A 9,626-nucleotide genomic window follows, 5' to 3' on the forward strand; every position below is an offset into this window, starting at 1 on the left:
GCTTTGTTATTTATTGAGCTAACATGGTTGCTATTTCAGTATAATTCTTGTTTTATCATTTGGATTTAATATTGGCACTACTAAGTTAGTAACCAGTTTAGTATAGTATATTTAATAATTAATCAATAATTATAATAAGCTAGCTACTATGGAATTTACTATTGTTAAGTGATGATACTGAAAATGAGCTAGTATGATGTATGGGCAACACAAGTATAGCTGGTCTGTGATCAATGATTATGAGCTAACATGGACCCTGTCAAGTTTTTTGAATGAATAAAGGGACTATGTACAGTTTGATTTGTTGATAACATGTGTTATCTGAGTTTGGTTTTCAACATTAAAAAGTTGACATTAGCTGTAAGGTATAATCCAATATTTTAGCATTACCCAGGGAGCTGTTATAGAGCCACAACACTGAACAACTCCCTATGTTTAATACACTATGATGATCTTTATAACAATTTATGTACATCATTAAATAAAATTTATACATGTATTATAACTGACAAATAAATACATATTTAAGGTATAGCCAAATATTGTTTGTACCATACTACATTGTGTGATAAGGTATCAATGCATTGTATCAGTAGGGGAGAAAATGCATATATTTACTGTACATTGTTATATGGGCGAATTCGAGTCAACTCGGCCCCAGTCATCTCGGCCCCAAGTCAAATCGGCTCCATGTCAACTCGCCCCATGTCAACTCGGCCCCAAGTCAACTCTGCCCCAAGTAGTCAACTCGGCCGCAAGTTGTCAACTCGGCCGCAAGTTGACTCGGGCCCCAATTTACTGTGTACTGAATATTTAAGTCAAAACTAAAGTGTTTTTTATCATTGCTTTGTTTTTCTTTAAATTTAAATCCAATTAACAATAATGAAAAATGCATTTATAAAAATAATATTAATAAAAAAGTATAATAGAAATAATTATGACAATAAGCAATATGATGACAATGATAACGATATAATCATATACATATATATAGATATATATATATATATATATATATGTATGTATATTATATTTTATATATATATTTAAATATATATAGACCTATTAAATATTTTATTTATATGTTCATTTAAATATATATATAAGCCTATATGTATATCAATTATGATATCATAGATAAAATCGAAACCGCCTTTGTGTATAAGAAATAAGAAACGAATAACATATATATATATATATATATATATATAAATATATATATGATTTAATATACATTTTAAATTATACACATATATACACAAATATGTACATTACATATATGTATATAATTTTAACATATATTTTTATTTTTTTAAATATATATATATACATATGTATATAAACCATTATAAAATAGGTACATTTAATATGCCTATAAATCAGTATTATTGTTCATATCGTTTTTATGTTATTCCTTTTTATTCATATTATTTTGATATAATTTTTATTAATGCTGATTTTATTATTGTAAATGTAAAGAACAAGGCCAACGATTTAAAACACTTTAATTTTGGCAGTTTGGCTTTGCATTAAAATTTCTTTTGTTAATTATTTCGTATACAGAAAAATTGGGGCCGAGTTGACTTGGGGCCAAGTTGACTTTGGGCCAAGTTGACTGGGGCCAAGTTGACTTGGGGCCGAGTTGACCTACTTTCACATCGGCATAGTAAACTCGGAGCAACTTGCATGTTCATGTCTTCATGTATTGTTGAAAACCCTGACCCTGAATGTTAGAAAGATTGGTCAGCTGGTATAGTAAAGTGCAACATCTAGTCCCGAGCGCATAGAGACCATGTATTATGCGCTATATAAGTCTCCAACCATTACCATTACCATTAAAAGGGTTTCATTTTCTTTACAATAGTTTCTGTCTATATCTAGTGAAACTGTAACCCAACATGACAACAGAGTGAGGGAGATGCAGTGGTATATCTAGGATTTAGCAATGGAGGGGGAATAATGGGAGGTGAGAAGGAACAAGCCTTTGTGAGGGTGTACCTGAAAATAAGTACTGTGAGCTTAATATAGAGATGGTATGTTTTATCAGAGTACATGAGAAGCACACACATGTCTAGTGACCATTATTGGTTTTTACACAGTAAACAAAGGGATGAGGTGGCTTTCCACCCTATTCACCGTCCCCACCCTCCCCCCAGATCTGCCAATAGTTAGCCAATATTCATTGATTACTGGTAAACACACTTTTTTGGTGCCAAACTTTCTAACGTAGTGTGCAAGTTATCTATAATCAATTATTATTAATGTATTTTAGTAAATTTGTGTCAGAGATAGTTAATATTAACTGATTACTACTAAACACATTTAACTAGTGCCCAACTTACTAAAGTAGTGCCCACGTTATCTATAATCAATTATCAATTTATTTTAGCAAATTAGTGCCAGAGTTAGCCAATATTCATTGGTTACTACTAAACACACTTAATTGGTGCCCAACTTACTAAAGTAGAGCCCATGTTATCTATAATCAATTATTATCAATTTATTTTAGCAAATTAGTGCCAGAATTAGCCAACATTAATTGATTATTACAAAACACGCTTAACTGGTGCCCAACTTACTAAAGTAGTGCCCAAATTATCTATAATCACTTTTTATCAATATATTTTAGTAAATTAGTGCCAGAGTTAGCCAATATTCATTGCTTACTACTAAACACACTTAACTGGTGCCCAACTTACTAAAGTAGAGCCCATGTTATCTATAATCAATTATCAATTTATGTTAGCAAATTAGTGCCAGAATTAGCTAACATTAATTGATTATTACAAAACATGCTTAACTGGTGCCCAACTTACTAAAGTAGTGCCCATTTTATCTTTCATCAATTATTATCAATTTATTTTAGCAAATTATTGCCAGAATTAGCCAATATTCATTGATTATTACTAAACACACTTAACTGGTGCCCAACTTACTTAAGTAGTGCCCAAGTTATCTGTAATCAATTATTATCAATGTATTTTAGTAAATTAGTGCCTGAGTTAGCTAATTTTAATAGATTACAACTTAAAACACACTTAACTGGTGCCCAACTTATTAAAGTAGAGCCCACGTTATCCATAACCAATTATTATCAATTTATATAACAAATTAGTGTCAGAGTTTGATTAATTGATTACTACTGAACACACTTAACTGGTGCCCAACTTACTAAAGTAGTGCCCAAGTTATCTATAATCAATTATTATCAATTTATTTTAGTAAATTAGTGCCAGAGTTAGCCAATATTCATTGATTACTACTAAACACACTTAACTAGTGCCCAACTTACTAAAGTAGTGCCCAAGTTGTCTATAATCAATTATTATCAATTTATTTTAGTACATTAGTGCCAATATTCATTGATTACTGCTAAACACATTTAACTGGTGCTCAACTTACTAAAGTACCAATTATTAATTTATTAATTAGTAACAGAATTAGCTAATATAATCAATTATTATTAATATATTTTATTAAATTAGTACCAGAATTAGCTAATAAACTGTACAAAATTAAGGGTGCTTCGCAGACCTGATAATACAGCCGCAGGCCTTGCACCACCTAGCCTCCTAAGCTTGGCCCACCAGCACCAGTCACGTAGTACCGCCCAAGGCTAGGTCTAGCTAGAGTACAATAGGTAGGCTAGATGAAGAACTGACTAGGCCCTAGGGCTTTACCTCTACCTAGGCTAGCAAAAGCCCTTATATAATAATATTTTGGCCTGCCATAAATGTTTATGAAACCGATGTTTCTGTTTTTCAAAACTTATCTTCGATCGGTCTCACTCACACGGCATCGCCTTTGTTTTGGTGTGTGTGATGTGTAGCGTGTCTTGTATGAATATTTATATATACCATCGTCATTAATTATTCATGACCTGACGGAACTGGTGCCCATATAACGCTTACCGCTGCCTTGAGGTAAGTTATGGTAAGATTGAGGGCAGCATAATGTTGAGGGCAGCATATCACTACAGTCACCTTTCATCCTAAGTAGATATAACTGATTTAAAATAGGAATGATATTGAGCTTTTAACAATTTTAATGCACGCGTACGCGCACATTATGATGCACACATGGAAAATTAAGGTACATGACATGTACTTCTTGACCTGAAGTTTTATGCCCATTAAATGTGATTAGAAATGTTAATTGGTTATGATGATTTGGGATCATCAAAGTCTTGAGAAAAGAAAGATGAGGGGGTGGGGTTCAGAAAAAACATTTATTTTGACCATGATGACATCATCAAAATGTAAAAAAAGTCACACTTTTTAAAGAGAATTTTCTTGGCTATAACATACTCAAAGTTATGAGACGATCGATTAAAGATAAGTGAGATACGCTCAAATGAGTATTTTAACAAATGACGTCATAGATAAAAATTTAGTTTTTTTTATTTCAAATGGCAATGTGATGACGTCACAATGTCCGATCTACCATTATGATTTATAAAATCATATCTACAAATCATGTGCTTTAAGAATAAGTAATAAAAATTGGGGGTCATCTTTCATCCTAAAGAGCTATAACTGATTGAAAATATGCATGATTTTGGCAAATTTTCGTGAAGCGGATCACCAAAAATATTTATTATTTAGAATCTCAAGAAACTCAATATGATCCATAGTTAAATGGATTGAACAAGAAGAAAGAAATAATAAGTACTTCTTTGGTCATGAGAAAAGTAGCAAAGCCAAAAGATAAAATGAAAAAAAAAAAATCTGATAAAAACGTCTACTACACTAAAACAGTGGAGAACAAATTAACTTTCTCCAATTTCTACTTGGCTTCCTAGATTCCGTATATTATATTTTTAAGAGACTGAAATTTATTCAATATTCTTGCAAATGGACAATTTGTCTTTGGAATGAATGATAATTAGGAAATAAATTATGTATCCCATCTGTACCATATACCATAAGAGTGATATGAGGAAATTGCTCACTTACTAAATATTTTTATATTTCTGTAACATGTAGAATGGGGCAACGCCATTTTTTGCAAGTGCTAAATATGGTCATACAGATACTTGTGAACTTCTTATTCGATCAGGAGCCAACATAGATATTCAGACGGAAGTAAGTGTGATGTTACATTTTTTTGTGTTCTATTAAATTTTTGTATATTGTATATTTAAGAGACTGAAATTTATTTGATATTCTTTGCAAATGGACAATTTGTCTTTGAAATGCACTATAATTAGAAAACATATGATATACCCAATATGTACCAAATACCATAAGAGTGATATGTGATTTTAAAGCAAAAGTGCTCACTTAATAAACAACGACATTTATTATACATAGAATAGGATGTGCACATAAAGGTATAAATTAACATAAACAATATAGTGGGGCGGATATGTGACTTGGGCGTGCACTTCTTGAAAGAAGCATGAAATTTTATCCTGGGGGGGTGTTTTTGAGTATGCCGATTTCAAAAATTGTGGGAACCACGATGTCACTCCACCCCTTCCCCTCCAAAAAATGAAATATTCAAAATGGCTGCCAAAAAACAATATTTTGGCTCTAAAAGCCCACATTACTAAGATCTTGGTGTCAATACCTATGTTCTTTAGTTCAAGGAATGCAATAAAACATTATTAAAATATAATACCATACATTTTTATAGTGACATTGCAAAATTAAATAATATATTCAAAATGGCCACCAAAAAACACAAATTTAGCAGTAAGAAGGCTTTTAGTGTACATATTACCATAATCTTGGTGTTAATACCTATGCTCTTTAGTTCAAAAAAATCTAATAGAATGTAAATGAAACACCATAGCATATATTTATAGTGTGATATTCAAAATAAATATTCAAAATGGCCGCCAAGAAGCACATATACTCGCAGGCATTTTAATGCTAATGTGTTTTGACGGCCATTTTGAATATTTATTTTGCATTTTCGCAATAAAGTTGTATGCTATGGTGTTTCATATATGCTCTATTGGATTCCTTGAACTAAACAACATAGTGTATACCCTGTCTCTTATACACATCTAGATGTGTATAAGAGACAGGATGCTTGCCTTCAAATTACAAATTCCTGGGTTCAAATCCTGAGAGCAATGAAGCCTTCATGGTCTATTGGTTATGACGCTCGCCTTGTCAGCGAGAGGTCGCAGGTTCGAATCCCGTCGGAGGCATTTTATTACACAATGATTTTATTTATAAAATATATTAATTTTAATGATTATATTTATTCAACAGTGTTAACGGCTAACTTCCTTCATATATATATATATATATATAGATAGATATATATATATATATATAGAGAGAGAGAGAGATGTATCATTGTGAAATGATGTAGCATGTTGTTCCTTAACAAATATATTGGTGAAAGTGATGACAATGAAAACAAAAGTCAAGTTGAACATAATTTATTAAACACGAATATTTCGTCCGCTCCTGTGGACTTCATCAGCGTGAGTGATATACATTAGAGATACTTAGCTACAAGTTGCCTGAAATTTAATTGGCATATCAACAAAGCATGGGCGCTACTAAAACTAAATGCGAAATAAACAAAAATAGTAAATAAGAATTAACTAGAGAGCTGAGTTGTTATATTAAGTAAGAATGCTTACTAGCAAAGACAATGTCTTAATGCTGAGTATCGTTGGATTCTTGAATCGAAGTCCTCTAGGTACTATGTCTAAGTACTTACATTGTTGAAAGAAAATTATATCTGATCTTACTTTGGCCAATTGGCGATGTAGATTCTCTAAATGTCTTCTCACGTGCAGTGCAGCCGTGTCAATACGGGGTCCAAAGTATAGAGATGTATCATTGTGAAATGATGTAGCACGTTGTTCCATAACAATTATATTGGTGAAAGTGATGACAATGAAGAAAGTCAAGTTGACGTATTTTTGGAACATAATTTATTAAACACGAATATTTCGTCCATTCCTGTGGACTTCTTCAGCGTGAGTGATATACATTAGAGATACTTAGCTACAAGTTTAGTACATAGACTGAACATTTAAGATCATCATATACGATATAAAGAGCATCAATACATGAGTGCAGGATCAAGATATGAATAAAGAATGAATGAATGAATAATAAGATTCCTGTTTTCTCTTTCCAATGTAATACCCCATTCTAGTTTGTTAGCTAGCCAGCTAAGGGGGGAACAGGAAGATGCAAAATTCCAACCCCAGATGGAAAGTCTCCTTGAAATAGTCCACAAACAATTGATGTTGATTGTGTCCATTTGGATTGTTCCGCTCTGGTGACAGAGAGAAAGACTTGTTTTCCATTGCTCCTTAGACTTTTGTATGTAGTTGACTAGAATGGGATCAAACTTGTGTATTTTTAGGCGTTCAATGAGCCAGTTGTGGGGTACGGAATCATATGCCTTTTTGTATTTATTATTATTATTATTATTATAATTATTTCCCAGTTCCTGACAAACTAGATTGTATGTGGCTTCCAATTAAGTTAAAGAGAACGCCTCAGAAAATTTCAGCTAGGTATATTTGTATGTGTTTTGTGTCACAGCCCTGGCCCCTGGCCCCTCCCCCCCCCCATGATTTTTCAAGTTTTAGTTCATGATTCCTTTAGTAATTATGATAACCGCTGGAAGTACGTAGACGATTTAACTTTATGTGAGGTATATTAAAAAAAATCAGTTGTCTACTTTACAAGAACAGTTAGGAACTCTCGCGTTGGTCAACTGAAAACAAAATGACAATCCATCCAGAAAAAAGTAAATGTATGAATATATCTTTTACTAAAATTGTACCTGATTTCCAAATCTTAACTATTCATAATAATAACGCAAGTGAAGTAAATCAAATAAAATTATTAGGAGTTACTTTGAGTAATAATCTAAAGTGGGATGCCCACATAAATGAAGTGTTTTGTAAGTCAGGTAGGCGTTTAATTCAATTCAATAAATCTTTAATAATCCCACATGGGGCAATTCAAATCAGGTCGACATAATACAAGCATCATAAAAACATGACATTAAAAATATAAAACACAGAAAAATATACAATGAAAAAAAAGAATCGTTGATTTAAAAAAAGTATAAGAAGTAGCCCTACTCATTATTAAGGAGTCGAACGGCAACATGTAGGAACAAATTTCTACATCTATTTGTTTTACTCACCGGACACAGGAAACGACGCCCATGTGGTAGAAGCTCAAAATCATTAAACATTGCATGATTACTGATTTTTAAGATAAGTTTTACTTTTATCTAAAATCTGTCTATTACAAATGGAAAATAAACTACGCAGCTGGCAACCAATTATTTTAGAACTTAAGTTTTAACTATTTTATGTAGTGAATTTTTCTCTTTAAACTTAAGATTGTAAAACCAACAGATAAAGAGAAAGAGAGGACATTTTCAATGAATTAGTTATAAAAAATCTTAAGAACATGTTTATCAACATTAAAAGAGTTTAGTTTCCTTAACCGATAAAGTCTCTGCTGTCCTTTATTGACAATGGTATCTGTATTAAGTTCCCAAGAAAGATTATCCTCAAAAATTGTCCCCAAATATTTAAAAGAATGAACAAAATCAACAGGCTTATTATTAATTAAGGATTTCCGAGGATTATATACTTTCTTCAGCCTAAAGTCAACAATCATCTCCTTGGTTTTGCTGGCATTGAGGTCTAGATGAGATTCTCTGCATAACTGCATGAAATCATCCAGTGCAGCACCGTGATCTTCTTAAGAATCTCGGAGAAGAGTCAATAACACTGTGTCGTCAGCGAACTTGACCAAATAACTGTCATCAAGTCTGCTGCAGCAGTCGTCGGTATATATGATGTAAAGGAGAGGAGAAAGGACACAACCCTGGGGAGATTCTATGCTTTTTGTAATTAAATCAGAGTACGTTTGATTAACAAGAACTCTTTGACATCTATTGGTCAGGAAACTAATAATCCATAAAACAAAATTACTTTGAAATCCAAAATTAGAAATTAACTTATTAACTAAAATAAAAGGATGCATAGTATTAAAAGTAGAAGAAAAGTCTGCAAACAACAACCTAGCATGGGACTTTGGAAAATCTAAGTGTGTATACAGCTTGTTTAACAAAAAAAGTTTTGCATCTTCAACACCTCTTCCAGACCTGTAAGCAAACTGAAGAGGATCGAGTTTGGGTTCCACCACAGACGTAATGAATGTTTTCACAATTTTCTCAAAGATCTTCATGACAACAGATGTAAGCGCAACTGGGCGCAAATCATTGAGTTGTTTAATTACTGCCTGTTTGGGAATAGGTTTTATTATAGACGACTCTTTCCAAAGCTTAGGAACTCTGCTATGATTGATAGATTTCTGGAAGAGATGTTGAAAAACACCACTAAGCTGGTCCGCACAAAACTTTAGCGTTCTGCCCTCAATACCATCAGGACCAGGACTTTTATTTACATTAATATTTTTAAGTAGTCGCTTAACCCTCTGGATACCGTATTCTTTTGTAGTGCAAACCCTTGAATACCGGATTGCAGTGTAACAAGGTTTTTTGCTTTTTTTGAGTATACGTCGTTCTGGTGGATTTTTGGGAACTTTCTGTAAATTATACAGAAAAATGTTTCAAAAACAAAGAAAGCTTATAGAATAAGCTTTCATTTGATGTATAAT

Source organism: Anneissia japonica, unplaced genomic scaffold (genome assembly GCF_011630105.1).
Source record: "Anneissia japonica isolate Jap-2015-1 unplaced genomic scaffold, ASM1163010v1 scaffold287866_len144376_cov102, whole genome shotgun sequence".
Classification (NCBI taxonomy): domain Eukaryota; kingdom Metazoa; phylum Echinodermata; class Crinoidea; order Comatulida; family Comatulidae; genus Anneissia; species Anneissia japonica.